Source organism: Aedes aegypti, chromosome 1 (assembly GCF_002204515.2).
Source record: "Aedes aegypti strain LVP_AGWG chromosome 1, AaegL5.0 Primary Assembly, whole genome shotgun sequence".
NCBI classification, from domain to species: domain Eukaryota; kingdom Metazoa; phylum Arthropoda; class Insecta; order Diptera; family Culicidae; genus Aedes; species Aedes aegypti.
This window is the reverse complement of record NC_035107.1, coordinates 27,846,074-27,865,238: the sequence shown is the minus strand read 5'-3', so window position 1 is coordinate 27,865,238 and position 19,165 is coordinate 27,846,074. Positions and strand designations below refer to the sequence as shown.

The following is a 19,165-nucleotide window of genomic DNA, read 5'->3' as shown; positions in this document are numbered from 1 at the left end:
GATACAAAATGAAAAAGTATAATTGACAATTTTAAAAGCTAAGCAAATCACAGAAAATCGTTCAGCACAACTGATACTAGTCTAATTACGTAGAGTCATCAATGCAAAAAACATAAGGAACCATTGCGGGAAGATGTTACTGTTGTTTGATTTTTTATTAAACAGTTAGCAAAATGGAATATATTAACAAGGTAAGACAATGAAGGATCTGTGAGAGTTTTAAGAGTAAGGTATTTGAAAATGGGCTAACCAGAAGCAGGACTCGAAGCTCGGAAATGTGATGACGAATGAAATACGAGTAAGTTAACGTAATGATAGTGAGAGAAGGCTTTAAGCATTATTTAAACGTAGATAATTTGAAGCACTCAATATGTCGAATTGTAGTCGAGGGTTCACTGAAAATCATGACTAAAGTCATCTCAATCAGAGATTACGCTCAGAAAGAATTACGCCGGAGGTGAGTTCTGAGCGATTTGATTTGTTTCCCGAAAATTACCGGTGATGATTCAAAACAATCTTTCATGACAGTGTAGCAGTCAAATGAAACCCAGTGAGATTTTCAAAGGTTCATCCAGAGATATCTTCTACAATTCTTTGAGAATTGTTCTGGGTGCTTTTTCTTATTCCTCCAAAGGTTTCCCAAAGAAATATTCACAAAAAAGTATTCCAGAGGTATTTCTTGAAATATCTTCAGAGATATCTCTAGGACTAGCGATTGGAAACTCGGTACGTGGAACTGCAAATCTCTCAACTTTATTGGAAGTACTCGCATACTCTCCGATGTACTGAAGACCCGCGGTTTCGACATCGTAGCGCTGCAGGAGGTGTGCTGGACAGGAGCATTGGTGCGAACGTTTAGAGGTAATCATACCATCTACCAGAGCTGCGGCAACACACGCGAGCTGGGAACAGCTTTTATAGTGATGGGTGATATGCAAAGGCGCGTGATCGGGTGGTGGCCGATCAATGAACGAATGTGCAAGTTAAGAATCAAAGGCCGATTCTTTAACTTCAGCATAATCAACGTGCATAGCCCATACTCCGGAAGCACTGATGATGACAAGGACGCATTTTACGCGCAGCTCGAACGCGAGTACGACCGCTGCCCAAGCCACGATGTCAAGATCATCATAGGAGATTTGAACGCTCAGGTTGGCCAGGAGGAGGAGTTCAGACCGACGATTGGAAAGTTCAGCGCCCACCGGCTGACGAACGAGAACGGCCTACGACTGATAGATTTTGCCACCTCCAAGAATATGGCCATTCGTAGCATCTATTTCCAGCACAGCCTCCCGTATCGGTACACCTGGAGATCACCTCAGCAGACAGAATCGCAAATCGACCACGTTTTGATCGATGGACGGCACTTCTCCGACATAACCGACGTCAGAACCTATCGTGGCGCTAACATTAACTCCGACCACTACCTGGTGATGGTGAAACTGCGCCCAAAACTATCCGTCATCAATGATGTACGGTACCGACGCCCGCCCCGGTACAATCTCGAGCGGCTGAAACAACCAAATGTCGCCAATACGTACGCGCAGCATCTTGAGGCAGCGTTGCCGGATGAGGGCGAGCTCGATAGGGCCCCTCTTGAAGACTGCTGGAGGACAGTCAAAGCAGCCATTAACGACGCTGCCGAAAGCATTGTCGGATATGTGGAACAGAGCTCGAGAAACGATTGGTTCTACGAGGAGTGCCAGGAGGTTTTAGAGGAGAAGAATGCAGCGCGGGCTGCAATGCTGCATCATGGTACGCGGCAAAACGTGGAACGATACAGACTGCAGCTGAAACAGCAAACCCGCCTATTTCGGGACAAAAAGCGCTGCCTGGAGGAGGTGGAATGCCAAGAGATGGAGTTGCTATACCGTTCTCAAGAAACGCGGAAGTTCTATTGGAAGCTCAACACATCCCGCAAAGGCTTCGTGCCGTGAGCTGAGATGTGCCGGGATAAGGATGGGAGCATCTTGACGGACGGACGCGAGGTGATCAAAAGGTGGAAGCAGCACTACGATGAACACCTGAATGGCGCAGAGAACACAGGCACAGAAGGTCAGGACAACGAAGGCGATGGCTACGTCAGCACAGCGGACAGCGGAAACCAACCAGCTCCCACGATGGGGGAAGTTAAGGATGCCATTCAACAGCTCAAGAACAACAAGGCCGCTGGCAAGGATGGTATCGGAGCCGAACTCATCAAGATGGGCCCGGACAGGTTGGCCGCTTGCCTGCATCGACTAATAGTCAGAATCTGGGAAACGGAACAACTACCGGAGGAGTGGAAGCAAGGCGTTATATGCCCTATCTACAAAAAGGGCGACAAACTGGAGTGTGAAAATTATCGTGCATTCACCATCCAAAACACCGCCTACAAAGTGCTATCCCAGATTCTCTTTCGTCGTCTATCACCTATAGCAAACGAGTTTGTGGGAAGTTATCAAGCAGGTTTCATCGACGGCCGCTCGACAACGGACCAGATCTTTTCCGTGCGGCAAATTCTCCAGAAATGCCGTGAGTACCAGGTCCCTACGCACCATTTGTTCATCGATTTCAAGGCGGCATACGATAGTATCGACCGCATAGGGCTTTGGAAAATCATGGACGAGAACAGTTTTCCCGGAAAGCTCACAAGATTGATCAGAGCAACGATGGACGGTGTGCAAAACTGCGTGAAGATCTCGGGCGAACACTCCAGTTCGTTCGAGTCTCGGCGGGGACTACGACAAGGCGATGGACTTTCGTGCCTGTTGTTCAATATTGCGCTTGAAGGTGTCATGCGGAGAGCCGGACTTAACAGTCGAAGCACGATTTTCACGAGATCCGGACAATTTGTTTGCTTCACGGACGACATGGATATTATTGGGAGAAAATTTGAAACGGTGGCAGATTTGTTCACCCGCCTGAAACGCGAAGCAACAAGAGACGGGTTAATGGTGAATGCGTCGAAAACAAAGTACATGCTGGTTGGCGGAACTGAGCGCGACAGGACCCGCCTAGGAAGCAGTGTTACGATAGACGGGGATACCTTCGAGGTGGTGGACGAGTTCGTCTACCTCGGATCCTTGTTGACGGCTGACAACAATGTTAGTCGGGAAATACGAAGGCGCATCATCAGCGGAAGTCGTGTCTACTATGGGATCCAGAAGAAACTGCGGTCAAGAAAGATTCACCCCCGCACCAAATGTACGATGTACAAAACGCTCATAAGGCCGGTAGTTCCCTACGGGCATGAGGCGTGGACTATGCTCGAGTAGGAATTGCAAGCTCTTAGGGTTTTCGAACGCCGAGTGCTAAGGACGATCTTCGGCGGCGTACAGGACAACGGAGTGTGGCGGCGAAGGATGAATCACGAGCTCGCTCAACTCTACGGCGAACCCAGTATCGTGAAGGTAGCTAAAGCTGGAAGGATACGCTGGGCAGGGCATGTTGCAAGAATGCCGGACAACAACCCTGTAAAGATGGTGTTCGGTCGGAACAAGAAGGCGTGGGGCGCAGCGAGCTAGGTGGATTGACCAGGTGCACCAGGACCTGGAGAGTGTGGGTCACAGTCGAGGATGGAGAGAAGCGGCCATGAACCGAGTGAATTGGCGAATTATTGTTGGCGAGGCTTTATCAAGATAATTGATGTAAAGCCAAATAAGAAGAAGATATCTCTAGGAATTCCTCTAATGTTATGAAGAAATTCCTAAAAAACAATGTCACAGGTTTAACTTCCTCCATTATGAAGAACTTCGTTCTAGGATAACTCTTCATTGATTTTTCTATACAGTATGATAGGAGTCCCTTAACACATTCCTTGTAGGAATTATAATAGAAATGTCTAAAGAATGATTGGAAGTATACTTTAAGAGTATAACTGGTGGGATTCCTGAAAGAAAGCATGAAATACTTGAATGTATCGCATAGGAAGAATGAAGAAAGAAAATCGTTAAAATAATTTGAGCAATTTTTTGGCATATTTTTTAGAAGAATCCAGTTACATCTCAATTTGTTTTCATTTACTCAACATTTAAATTTCTTCATAAACTTTCAATTTAATTTCTGCACGGGCATGATGCCTATGTATTGAACTTCTTTGTCAAATACTTTTTGAGCTGATTGTCAGCCCTGGTCCACATTAGGCTTCGCCTATAGGATGAATAATAGTGGACTGTGAGCCATTTACCTTGGTTCACAAGTTACGCACATAAGTCAATGTTTCAGTGGACCTCTCCGCGTGAAAATCATGATTGAGTGTCTGTTTCCCATTGTTAAATATCTAGCAGATTTTTAAATACATTAATGTAAACAACTCACGAAGAAAGAAAATTTTCTATCAATGTTACTTTGATCTGTTATAATCATTTAACTGTCCGTTAAGAAAATAAATAGTATCAACGATTATAAGCCCCCCCATTATATTAATGAGGCAGTGAAGATCAAAATTGCTCATATTACAATGTAGTTTTTGTTTAGATGCTACGTAATAAAATTCGGAAGGAAAAGACACATGATTGCCATTTTCAATATTCTTACTACTGTAAATGTAATCAAAGGATCATTCCAGTTTGGTAGAATGAAATTATGATTTCTTTTATTTTCTTATGCAATCAAAGTATTTTCAGAATTTATTGGATTTGGCAGAAACATGAAACAGTAACATTAAAGTAAGCAAGTGTTCACAGAGCGGAGTGCTATCAAGAGATGGCTACGATTGATATGATGCACTTGGGGCCGTCCATTAATTACATAAGACAAATTTGGCACTTTTTCAACCCCCCTCCCTTCATGGTAAGATATTTTGTATGAAAATCAAAAATAATTTGAATGGCGCGTAAGAAATGCCAAACCTCCCTCCCCCATAACCCCTTACGTAATTAATGGACAACCCCTTGCTAGGCTATAACAATCGGTACGAAATTCTTGCAAATTGAACAACCGATTAGAAAGAGCCAAACTGAATAGAAATATATCATAAGGAACAAACCAGAATAGCTATATTAGAGAAAAAAAAAACATTATTCCCAAAGCACACTCATTCATGAAATGATACTGACGTCAACTATGTAAACTAAGATGCGAGTAAGATAAACATAACAGAAGCAAAAAAAAAGAGCCATCATTGAAGAGTTTTAGATTTAACCGTAACAATTGTGAATTACAATGAAAAAGTAAGAAAAGATTGAATTTTACGAGCGTCGGGTTATGACTGCAATCATTTCCGAAAGCCTACACACTTAAATTATTTTACGGATTCCTGTAAAATCTCAACAGCTGAACAGTTCGGTGAAATGAATTAACGGAGTACGGTAAATTTCTACAGTATTCGGTGAAAAATCACCGGAATCCGTAAAATTTCGACGGAATTACGGTGTTTTATTTCACCGAACTGTTCAGCTGTTGGGATTACGGTGAAATTCACCGTAAGAGTTTAGTGTGTAACATACATATATGCATTCAACGTCATTCAAGTGCTTGTCTCAGTTATGATTCCACCTTTCCATTCATCACATGTTCGGCAACCGACATGTTACGTTTCTTGACATGGCAACCCTTATTGAAGCTCGCGGAAAGAGGCCAAGTATTTGTGATTACGCATTACGCAACGCTTTCTCATTACGCAACTGTTTTGAGTTGCGTAATAAATCATAACGCAACAAGTTTTCAGAAATCCTAAAATAATGGTGAATACATTCCGATATAATTCATGATACCCTCAAGTGGTGTTCTACGAAATTGCAAAAAATGTTGTAGGGAGACTTACGGCTTCGGCACCATTCGACTATTATCGGCAACCAAATTTCAAACGTCAAAAACACAGTATTTTTCTGTCAAAACACATCAATGAAAACATTCAGATGATTCTTTGTTCATCGATTCAAATGAACACGACTCAAAATGCGACTGACTTGGAGCTGTCGAAGAGATTCACCAGCAGTTCTTATGGGAAAGTTGCCGAACAGAATGAGGCTGCCGACAATAGTCACACTGACAAGAGATGTTCGCAGCGTTGTAAAATCGTTTCCAAAAGCATTTTGACACGTATGTGAGTGTCAATCGATAGAGGATTGAGCAACACATAAATGTAAACAGACAAACACAGAATTTGTCTGTTGATGTCCGAGAAAATTACAAAAGAAACACGCCATCGTCTTAGACTGTCGAGAATACGTAAGTTCCCCTGCGTAACTTGTTGCAGAACTCGAGTTTTACAGCACTCGGCAAGCCTCGTAGGATATATTTACTACTCGTGCTGTAAAAATCATCATTCTGCAACTTGTTCCGTAAACTACTATTTAAATAACTCTCGCTAATTCTTCAACCTTTATGCTTTCAATAGCTCTATGAATTCCTTTTGAAATACCTACAATAAAATTTCCATTCTGTTTTTTTTTTTTTTTTTTTTTAATATGAATTGTTTATGTAATGCTATATTTAGGAACCCCCGAAGAAGTTTTTAACTTATGTTGCTTCTGCAATTCTTCCAGAGTTTTCTGAACAATTTTACGAGGATTTTCACAAAGATTTTTGAGAGAAAAAAATGAGCTTCTCTTCAAATTAATACGAGTTAACCAAAACAATAGAAATAATAAACTATAGAGGAAAAATTTCGCTGGTACCACTGTTGGAATATCTTTTGCTGGTGGAGATAGGCGGGGCTATAAGTGTCAACGCGAAAAGGTATGCAGTTTGAATGTTGTGTACCCTACATGTTTCTAAGCGAAACAGAAGCGACAAATGTCCTCTAAAGTTTTCTCAAGTTTTAGCCTATTCTGACGAACTACGACAAAATTGGAATTCTAACGATATGTACCTAACTATGGTGGCCTGGTTTCAGCAAGAATTACTTAGCAACAGACGAAACATTGTTTTTAACATAGTTAGACGAGTTATAAAGTAAAACATAAGAAATGTCTTAGATTTTTTTTTGGGATTTGATGTTTAGAATTTGTGGAGTATCGACTGTATGTTTTAATCTTAACTTTCCGGCAACGCAGTCTTTATTAAAGTAAAACGAGGTGCTTATTTGCCCGACATTTCGACACGGGTATTGGTCTTCCTCAGGGGGTAAATATAGTTTTCGTTCTTTGTCCTATGTTTTGTCGAACTATAACTGTCTGGTGTAGGTTTTTTTGGTACATAGCTACGAAAATCACTTCCTTTTTTGTGCACAACTTGTACCTACTTTAATAAAGACTGCGTTGCCGGAAAATTAAGATGTTTAGAATGTTTGATTGTGTTTGATGTAATATATGAAACAGAATTAGAGAAAACCAGTAAATTACGACTTCAGAATAATTTGACTATTATCGGTAATCAAAATTAATACGCCAAATTCACAGTACCGTTAAGTCATGTCAATTTTGTTTATAAATGGGATTTTTCAACACTCTCAGTAGAAACGCAAAAAATTCACATTTTTCATTTAGAGTTAGAGTTAGAGTATACAATTTGTTGGTGTTCTAACCAACAGAGTACTGGCAGCATGGGGTTAACTTCCGTGATTATAACCACCGCCAAATAAAACGCAGAAATTGATTGTGGTAATGCTACAGGTTATAATGAACGGAGATAGGGTAAAAGCACCGGTTTTGGCCAGCCTAAGAGAAAATGTCAATAAAAATTGGGCTTCGTGGCCGTGCGGTTAGTGTCGTCAGGCAATGAGCGCATCGTGTCATGAGGTGTGGGTTCGATTCCCGCTGCAGCCATTGAAACTTTTCGTCAGGAATGTTTCTCGGCTGTACCATTGGAGCATGCTTGTCCGTTGTCTAGTGTTAAGTTACAGTCTGTGCAGCTAAATGGCTGAAGACGGTGTCCGTGTCTTTTTAAAATTAAATGGGAAGTCGTATTTATACTACAGATATGTCAAATGCAAGCTTTCAATCCATATTATGCGTGTAAATATCAAAACTGAGCTTAAACCATTTTTTCGCTTTGAAAATCCCGTTGGTTAATATATGCCAACGGAACCAGTTTCGGCCAGAGATTTAACTTCGGTTCCTTAATTGGCCAATTGCATTGATTTTTAATGAGAGTGGCCAAATTAGGAGTGCCCTGGCCAAAATAGGTGTATGGGAGTCAAAATTATAAGGAAAATGAATTGTTTTTCCTATGTTTTGAATCAATTTGGACAAGTAAATGAATGTAACTCTATCATATGAATGTGATCTACTGAACACAAAAGGTTTTATGCTGATTGGCTATGTAAAACGGTGTATAATCCACTATGGATACAACTGGCGTATGGCCAAAACCGGTGCTTCTACCCTAATGAATTTATGATTATGTTTAGAATTTAAGATCAAATACATTGTTTTGTCGCAAGACCATGGTCGTGTTAGTAAATGTCTGTATTTTTTTTTTTTTTTTTAATTTCTTTATTAGTATCATTTCAAACATTACATTCATTTCTTATATCTAGGTGTTCTGTGTTATTAGACAACACTATCATCCTAATTTGGTAAAACAAATTCAAGATTTTATTAACATTTTGTTAACAACATATAACATTTCATTTGCCGTAGCAGTACAGATTTTTTACAGGTGAGTTGATTTCACCTGCTTATAAGAGAAAAAAAAACCCTTTAAATATACTTAACCTAACTTAACCTAAACATATAACGCATTAATCGTGGCAATAGAAGATTGTAACGATTTTTGCCTGAAATTAAGGATTATATTATTTGACATTTGTTCCAATGTTCTATTAATAATGGGATAGATACATTTTACATATTTGTAACATTTGGCTTGAATGCCCTCAATGTGATTTTTGAAAGTTAAATTCTTATCTAGCATGAGCCCTAGATACTTAACTTCATCTGACCAATTTATTGGAACCCCTCTCATCGTGACAACATCTCTACTTGAAGGTTTCAAATAAAGAGCGTTTGGTTTATGTGGGAATATTATTAGTTGAGTTTTGGGAGCATTAGGAGAAATCTTCCATTTCTGCAAGTATGAAGAAAAAATATCCAAACTTGTTTGCAATCGACTACAGATGACACGCAGGCTTCGACTTTTGGCGGAGAGGCCTGTGTCATCTGCAAACAAGGATTTTTGACATCCCTGAGGTAACTCAGGTAAGTCAGATGTGAAAATATTGTATAATATTGGTCCCAAAATGCTGCCTTGGGGAACACCAGCTCTCACAGGAAGTCTTTCAGATCTGGAGTTCTGATAATTAACCTGAAGTGTACGATTTGACAGATAACTTTGAATTATTCTAACAATGTATGGTGGAAAATTAAAGTTTTTCAATTTTACAATCAAACCTTCATGCCAAACACTGTCGAATGCTTTTTCTATGTCTAGAAGAGCAAGACCAGTAGAATAGCCTTCAGATTTGTTGGAACGGATCAAATTTGTTACACGTAAAAGTTGATGAGTGGTCGAATGTCCATGGCGGAATCCGAACTGTTCATTGGCAAAAATTGAATTTTCGTTGATGTGGGCCATCATTCTGTTCAAAATAACCTTTTCAAAAAGTTTACTGATGGAGGAAAGCAAACTGATTGGACGATAGCTAGAAGCTTCTGCAGGATTTTTGTCTGGTTTTAAAATTGGAACAACCTTAGCATTTTTCCATTTGTCAGGAAAATATGCTAATTGAAAACATTTGTTAAATATATCAACTAAAAATGATAAGCTACTTTCTGGAAGTTTCTTGATGAGGATGTAGAAAATTCCATCATCGCCAGGAGCTTTCATGTTTTTGATTTTTTTAATAATAGTTCTCACTTCTTCCAAATCAGTCTCCCAGGCATTTTCGAAAACGTTCTCTTGATTGAGAATATTTTCGAACTCCTGAGTAACTTCATTTTCAATTGGACTAGTAAGTCCTAAATTAAATTGTGCGCACTTTCAAACTGCATAGCAAGTTTTTGAGCTTTTTCGCAATTTGTTTTCCTCTTTCAATGCCGGTATTGGCTTCTGAGGTTTTTTTTTTAAAGATTTTAGATAATTTCCAGCCAGAGTCCAATTGAGAAATTTTTTTCAAAATGTTTTTTTCTCAAATCTGCAAAACGTTTCTTGACTTCTTTCTGCATTTCTTGCCATATAATTTTCATAGCAGGATCGCGAGTGCGTTGAAATTGCCTTCTCCTCACGTTTTTAAGACGGATCAAGAGTTTAAGATCATCGTCTATAATCACGGATTCAAATTTTACTTCACATTTTGGAATTGCAATGCTTCTGGCTTCAGCAATGGAATTTGGTAAAGTTTCAAGAGCATTGTCAATATCAAGTTTAGTTTCTAAAGAAATGTTAACATCAAGATTAGAGTCAACATACGTTTTATATATATTCCAGTCGGCTCGTAAATAATTGAAAGTGGAGCTGATAGGATTTAGAATCGCTTCTTGGGATATTTGAAATGTAACAGGGACATGATCAGAATCAAAATGAGCATGAGTAACTAATTGGCTACAAAGATGACTAGAGTCGGTTAAGACCAAATCATTCGTAGATGGATTTCTAGAAGAGGAAAAACATGTAAGGCTATCAGGGTATTGAATTGAGAAATATCCTGAAGAGCACTCATCAAATAAAATTCTGCCGTAGGAATTACTTTGAGAATTATTCCATGACCGATGTTTGGCATTAAAGTCACCAATGACAAAAAATTTTGACTTTGACTTGCTGCCCAGAGCATTGAAAAGGCAAATAGGAAGCTATGAAAGTATATTCACTAAACTGTGTTTCCAAAGACACACAAAAAGTTTCAAATGACGAAAACAGTTGATGTTTTATACGCCTATGAATGATGATTGCAACTCCCCCACATGCACCATCAAGTCGATCATTACGATAAACAAAAAAGTTAGGATCTCTTTTGAGTTTAGATCCAGGTTTTAAATACGTTTCGGTAATAACTGCTATATGCACGTTATTAACCGTAAGAAAATTAAACAGCTCGTCTTCTCTACCATTCAGAGAACGAGCATTCCAATTTAAAATATTTAAATTATTATTTGGATCCATTAGAAAAACGTAATCCAATAACAATTTGATTTGTAAATTTTACACCTACTTGGACTGCTTCAGTCATAGTGGTGGCTTTGAACATTGCATTAATCATTAGATTCAATTGTTCAGTGAGAAAATTAAAATCTGAGGCAGACATATCACTTGAAGTGGGTCCATTTGATGATTTCCCATTAGAATTTTCGGTAGACGAAGAAGCTGAGTAAGAGTTTGTGAATGAGCATGGTGGGTATGATTCCTAATCAAGCGATCGTTAACTGAAAAATGAGCATTGTTCGATACTCTACCAGACAAATTCCGGAAACGACCGTTATCGTAACGGATATTATCCCTCATCTGCCTGGCACGAGCCTCAACGACTCTTTTGCGTGAAGGGCATTCCCAAAAGTTAGCTTTGTGAGGGCCCTTGCAATTGGCGCATTCAAACTTTCTGGTATCTTCCTTCACTGAACAGACGTCCTTGGCGTGAGAAGAATCTCCGCAAATCATGCATTTGGCATCCATGCGACAATTTTTTGTACCATGACCCCACTTTTGGCACTGACGGCACTGAGTAGGGTTCTAGTAATTTCCTCCAGGTTTCTGGAAATGTTCCCATGTCACACGGACATCAAACAAAAGTTTTGCTTTTGCTAAAGCTTTAATATTATTTAGTTCTTTTTTGTTAAAGTGAACTAAATAAAATTCTTGAGAAAGCCCTTTCCAAACAATGCCAGATTGGATTCACTTTTTCATAATGATTACTTGGACTGGGGAAAATCCAAGTAAATCATTTGTTCCATTTTTGATCTTTTCAGGTGATTCATAGTCACTTGAGAGACCTTTCAAGGCAACTTTGAACAAACGTTCAGTTTTGTCGTCATAAGTAAAAAATTGTGCTTCTTCTCTTCAAGATGTCTGAGAAGAAGTTCGCGATCTTTAAGAGTTTCCGTCAAAATTGCGATTTGGAAGGAAACCTTGATTCCCCTAATGGAGTTCAAGATCTCCTGCCTAAATCCCCCAAATTCGGAACAACTGACCACGATAGGCGGCACTCTTTGCTTCCTCACTTGAATCAAAGAGCCTGGGCTAGAGGCTGCTTCGATTTGGTGTTCGGAAAATTTGTCTAGAGCATCGAACTGATTGCTCATTTCGATACAATTATTCATTTCACCCTTGGAAGAAAGTTCGCATTCCGGGGAAACGTACTTTCTTCCATACTTGCCACGTGTAGTGACAGTTTTAAAACCCACTTTTTTGGAAGGAAGTAGTGAATTCAGAGACTCACCCTTCCTTTTGTTTGTTGTTGATACCATGTTTAATAAATAAACGAAAGAAGACGTGACCTTCGAGTGGTTTTTCCCAAGACGGTGTCCAAGAAGGATTACCACCGCTAGCTTTCGCCAACGGGTCCAACGAAAAATCAAAGGCACGGGTCCAAACAAGGATCGTAGAGGGATCAATAGCAGAAAAAATAGTACTGAAAAGTACTGTTTTAGTAGCACTGAATAGTACCGTTTTTAATTTTAGCACTGAAAAGTACTGATTTATTGCTTTAGGTAGTTTTTAAGAAAACTTCCAAGAGCAGAGAGAATTCGTGTACGCACAGCATGAAGGTACGATGCGCACTGGGGGCTTCACACTTAAGGCCCAAACGCAATGATAGCGGAACGGCAACGGAATGCGGAACCGGTTCGCCAGCATGAATCACAACATCTCGACTGAGCTGACAACGAATGAAATTGGATCAACACTGAGTCGACAAGCTGATCATAGTTCATGCTGGCGAACCGGTTCCGCATTCCGTTGCCGTTCCGCTATCATTGCGTTTGGGCCTTTAGGCTGAGCGGTAAATGGCGTCCTAAACCATCCCCAATGTCGTACATATTATTCGATAACAAGATATTTTCTACAACTCAATTTTCACTCTCTGGGAACATATGTTTTATCACACGATTAACCTTTTAAGTTCCATCTGTTTTCCTGTTGGAAAACATGTCCACACTTTAACTTCTGGTTTGGAGCCCCACACGCAGAAAGTCTAGCTCATCCCATCGATCGTGGTGAAAACCGCATTTGTTTCGGAGCACCAGTCGATTGAAAATAAAATATCCGTCCCGAGCTTTGAGGATTAACGCACAAAATGATGAAATATATTAAAAACCGATTTTTTATAGAATCATTTTTTTTTTAACTTCTGAATGAGCGGTGGATGTTGTTTTCACGGTAGGTATGTCCAACTCATTTTGATTAATTTTCCTCAGTTTCGAGGAATGTAAAATACCAGGTTACTCCACCTCTACTCGCGACCAATTCAAACCCCCATCGTCAAACTCTCCACGCGCAGCATCTCTCCACAATCGTTGGATGCTGTTCAGCGCTTATCACACACTTTCCAGTCCGTGTGGCGAAAGCTCCACTCGTTTTGGGGATGCTGTCAGCTGGAGACCCGTTGCGAAATCGCTATCATCTCATCTCGACTGCGGACGGCCTCTGCTCTTCAGTCTCGAGCCAGCCACATACAGAAGCACAAGCAAAATCGAATTCATTCCACAGCAGCTTTCAACGCATCTAGCCCCAGCATCCAGGACCTTCAAAGAGCAGAAACGCAGTAGCCGAAGAGAGCGAGATTGCCACCATCTTGGAAAATCCTGAACCAGTGTTTGAATTGTGTGGAAAAGTGCTCGATTTCGGTTCGGATTACGGGAAAACGTTGGCCAGCGTCGCCGCCGCGTGGCCCTAAAGTGTCCGCGAGTGCCCGGAAATGCCACGCCAACGTGGCGATGGCCGTGTTTGATGGACATTTTCCACCACTTCGTCGCCCCTTCAGGATGGATTTCAGTAAAAATGGATGAAAATCTGGTGCCAAGTGAAGAGGAGCCCACATCACGCCCACGTGAAAAAACGCCCCAAGGATAAGGCTCTAAGTAGGCGTTGGGAAGTGATCTCGGGTTCGCCGAAAAGCGAAAAGCGTGGATTACTGTGATTTCGGGGGTTTCTTGGATATAGGGGCGACATTTTTCGACAGGGTTTGACCTCCTTAGATCGAGATCGGAATCGGAAATTTTTCTCTTGTCGTGGAAGTCGTTCGCGAAAAACACACCCATTAAAATTTTGTTGTTGCAATTTTTGCGATTTCTCTCTCTCTAGCAGAGAGAGATTGATCGTTTGCGCTCTCTGTATGTTTGATTGAACAAACTCCGAAAAGCCAGAGAACCGAATGCTTTCGGTTCCATCTGGTTGGGATTTCTGTTCGTTGTCGTCGTCGTCGTCCTTCGAACGATGTCCTCCGCAGTATGGGAACCCGACTGGATGAATTTAACAGAATTATGACTTGATGTCTTAATAAGATGTGATCATTTTCTACAACGGTTGTTATGAATTGTTATGAATGATGTTTAAATATACAGTGCATTTTTTATTCCACATACCACCGCACAAGGTTGGTGTCTTCACAAAAACTGTAAAAATTTGTATTAATAATACCTGTTCTAATACTAAATTGTATTTTGAACAACTTTGTCAAACCCAGCACAGCGGGTTAATATTTTTATATATTCTGTGATAATAACTCCTTGAAAGTGGGTTTTCACGCATAACTTGTGCATTTTTGATTTTACAGTTTCAGGATGTTCGAACTTTTGAAATACATAACATTGTAGAATACGTCATCTCCCTATGTTTTGAAACAAACAAGCTATTGAAGTTTACGTAATTTTTTGGGCATATTTCACATACGTAACTAAACAAGAGGCTACAAAATGCAAATAATATTATATGCATAAAAAACAATAAGTTTTTTACTGATGACTGTACCAAAAATAAGTTGTTCTACGTTTTCTAGCAAATCTTCACAACTAAATGGAATTCAAGATAGGCAAATACGAATCTTAGAAAGCTAAACTTCTGTAGAAACTATCAAAATGTATTCACTTCCCAACCATGAGATTTGTCCAATACGCACTTTTACTAAATATTTCTAGCAGTTCAATGTTTCATAGTGAACAGAATTTTCATGTAACTTAAAAATTTTTAAGTAATTATGTAAGAGATTACGTTTACTTGATTTGCCACTAAACAGAGATTTATATGGTCCAATAGTGCTGATCATGATGACTCAAAACTCTTTCTTTAGAACCCTGTCTTGAATAACTTTAATTTTTGGTTTTTGCTCTCAACGCTGATAAATTGTGTATGAAATTATTTTCAATAAAAAATGTTTCGTTTTAAGCAATCGTGTTCAATGGAGTAGCCTATGAACAACTTTTAGAACTTAAGAAAACGCAAATTTTCATGTTAAAAAATTGTTGATTTCTCATTTGGTTCAAAATTTATTGAAGTTTTTGGGATAAAATTTCTATGTTATTAAATCCATTTCTTTAGAGTTACTAAAATAACACATTTTTGATTTTTCATATAATATACTATTTTATTATATCTTTTGAATGCCGTCAAAAGATTTTTTTTATGTTTACCCCAATCAGATATACTCACAACCAAAGTAGGCTTGTTTTTGCAAGAAAAACGACAATAACTCCCAAACGGAAAGAGATATTGAGTTCCTTCACCTACGCAAAGTTCTAAAAGTGTTTCATAAACTACTTTGATGAGATATTAGCATTAAAAACGGTGGGACCAGTTTTCTTGGACCACCTATGTCATCATAGGAAAAAAAAACTCCAAGGTCAATTTGAGAGCTATAAAAAACTTTTTTTTTTGGCAAGGTTGCTTGGAATTGCATGGTCTACAACTTTGCAGAAGCATGTATGCTATAATTTCTACAAATCTGAAGCTTAGTAATACTATTTCTATGATAATGTGGACCACCTCAATTTTCAATGACACCAAACAAAGCGCCTGCTTAACAAATACAAACGACTTTGTAGAAGTTGTTTCATGTTTTATACTAAAGCTCAAATGCATCTTTTCGCGTAAAACTATTTTCTGAACATAGTTCACTGGCTTAGAGCCCAAAAACGTGGGTTTATCAGTTTTCAGTGTCTAAACGTTATTTTAGAAGAGTGGTGCCTCCTAAAGAGTTGGATGGTATCTCATAAGCTTCAATTTGATATTATTGTCGCACCGCCACCAAACCGGATCGCGCCAGTGTGACACGCGACGCGCCTCAACTCGCGACATTTTAAAATCAGTTTTTTAGTGTGGCGCTGCATTCTAACAATTTCTATGAACACAGCGCACTATTCACATATTAGCTGCGACGCTCGGGGCCAGAGAAAATAATAATTTCAAATAAATGTTGGTCTTGATTTCTACCGGATGCATAATAAAATATTTGTGATCTATCCACCTAGCAATGCAGTGAAATTATATTTTTTTTCCTTATATTTGTTCAAATTGATTAGCTGTCTTCAGCAAAACTGTAAATAATTGATTTTTTTTTTCTATTCAAACATCCGTTTTGGACATATGTATGTTCAAGAGTTACCGAGCATTTTGTACAAAATACCCCTCAAACCAGATTTTTCAGCAGAACATTTTCTATTTTAGATAAAATGTTTATTCTAGAAAGTTATCAACAATAGAAAAACCATTGTCACCAGCTTTCTATCTTATCTACTTTTGAAGTGATTATCGGGTTAAGTTTAAAAAAATAGTCAATTTTTGTCTAAAAATATCATGTAAAGCGACAAAAAGAGGCAAACTAAACAATTTCAATCTGAAAGATACTTTTTTAGGCTAACAACCAAGCATTGTTTCATTTAGTTCCATCATTATACCAACTTGTTGACAACTTTCTCTAATAAACATGTTTGCGAAAAAGTTATTTAAAAAAATTCTGGTTTTAGGGTTATTTAGTACAAAACGCATTGCACACTGGGCCAGGAGTAGAATTTAGCCAGACAAAACCTCTAGCGCTTTAGGAGTGCATTTTTTCGGGTTGGTGTCGAAGGAGACTTATCTTGAATTTGTTTGTTCTTCAATTTGACGATAAAAGTTAGTTGGAAATTTCGCCGCATAGGTGGCGCTGCGATGCAAGCTTTTTTTGTTTTGCGTCCTCGAGCTTTCGCGTCTTCGTCAATGTTTTAGAACGTGTAAAACTACGACAAGTTGTCGAAGACAACAAAGTTCTAGGACTTCAAATAACAAAGTTGTGGTAAAAAATGTGTAAATCACTTAAATTTTACGTTCTTCCTACTTTTTACGTCAAAATCGTGAATTTTTTCATTTTAAAAACCATACGTCGCTTAATTTCGATGTTACGCTTAATTTGCATGTTACTGTATAAAAAAACTTATTTCAATATAAATATTCGAATATTTGAACAAATTATTGTAAAAATATCATAATTTTTAACATAACTTTACTCAAAAAGTTGCAAAGTTTTGCAAAAACTTATCAATGATCCCAAATACGCTAAACTTCATGTATCAAATGTCAAAGTTTGCCGGATGTATATTTTGATATATTTGAGATATCTGAAATAAAAAAAAACACCTTTTTTATATAAATAGAATAGACTTATTATTAATTTTAGCATTGTACTACAAGATTGTTGACACATTGCGTCAGTCAAGTTTTATTAATTAAATACTTTTTGTTAGTCAGGTGTTACGGTATCTAGATATTTTCATATTGTTGTGGCTCTTTTGTCATCTTCAGCAACTGTCTAATTAGAACTTCGGTAGGCCTGCTGTAATTCATTTTTTACATCTTGTTATGTCCGTGTCGAGGCAGTTCTCTCTGATATAAATCACAATTTACAAATCACAAGTATCAAATTAAAAGTATTTGATTAACAAATCTTAACTGACGTAATGTGTCAAAAATCTTGTAGTGTAATGATAAAATTAATAATAAGTCCATTCTATTTACATGGAGAGATGATTATTTTGAATTTAAATATCTCGAATATATCAAAATATACATCTGGCAAATTTTGACATTTGGTAGATGAAATATAGCGTATTTCGGAACATTGATAAGTTTTTGCAAAAACTTGCAACTTTTTGAGTAAAGTTATGTTAAAAATTATGATATTTTTACAATAATTTGTTTAAAAATTCAAATATTTATATGAAAATAAGATTTTTTTTCATACAGTACAGTAAAAAGTAGAAAAAAACGTAAAATTTAAGTGATTTAAAAACTTTTTACCATAACTTTGTTATTTGAAGTCCTAGAACGTTGGTGTCTTCGACAACTTGTCGTATTTTTACACGTTCTAAAACATTGCCGAAGACGCGAAAGCCCTAGGACGCAAAACAAAAAAGTTTGCATCGCAAGGCCACCTATGCGGCGAAATTTCCAACTAACTTTTATCGTCAAATTTAAGAACAAACAAATTCAAGCTAAGTCTCCTTTGACACCAACCCGAAAAAATGTACTCCTAAAGCGCTAGAGGTTTTGTCTGGCTAAATTCTGTTCCTGGCCCAGTGTGCATTGTACCTCTTGAACAGACGTTTGTACAAGGTTAGTGTCTGAAGAAAAAATATCATTATCTAGATTTTTCCTCACGATAGCTACCTGATTTGAGTAAATATAGAAAAAATGTTTTCGCACTGCACTGTTAGGTGAATTGATCATAAATATTTTTAAATCAAAATAAAGCTTATGAGATACTTTTCAACTCCTCAGAAGACAACACTCCTTTATAATAACGTTCAGGCTTCGAAAGCTTAAAAAAAAACTCGCGTTTTTCGGACTCTGAACCAGTGTGCATTGTAATGAAATGCAGACATCTTACTTTTTAATAAAATTAATATGTCACGAATTTCATCCAGAATTAGTCAAAATTATTGAGAATTCGGCCCGATAATCTTCGATTTGGATTTTATTTTACACATATTTTCAGCATGGTAGAAAAAGTTTCTTCTGTAGAAAAATCGTTCGTTTTGACTCAAGAATAACTTCTGAAAATGACCTCTGAGTTTTTGCATGTAATTTATTTGTAAAATAATATTTCTGAAACTATTCATTTAAAATTAAGTGCTATATTGAGAAAATGTAGTGAACAGTTTGGGCTTCAATGAACAAATATACATTCAAAAAAATTTTTTTTTTATCATGAGAAATTGGAAAATGAATCAAATTCAAAATACTACTGAACAGAATTTGTTTTTAGTGGGTTTTAAATTAAAAAAATAAGTGTTTCTGAGAATTGCTTCTGGTCGCGTCATTAAAATTTGCTTTTTTTTATTTTATTTTTTAATGCCTAGAATAAAAACTGAAAACTTATTTAGAAGCAAGCTAAATGTTT

General features: G+C 38.0%; 1 protein-coding gene across 3 annotated transcripts in view; it reads left to right on the top strand.

The window, feature by feature from the left end:
• Nucleotides 1-13,433: 13,433 nt before the first annotated feature.
• LOC5573728 (low-density lipoprotein receptor-related protein 4) overlaps nucleotides 13,434-19,165 on the top strand; it is a 107,939-nt gene continuing 102,207 nt past the window's right edge. For all 3 annotated transcript variants that reach the window (XM_001660985.2, XM_021839241.1, XM_021839242.1), the window contains exon 1: nucleotides 13,434-13,874. The gene's annotated coding sequence lies outside the window, so the exon portion shown is untranslated. The remainder of the gene's footprint in view (nucleotides 13,875-19,165) is intronic.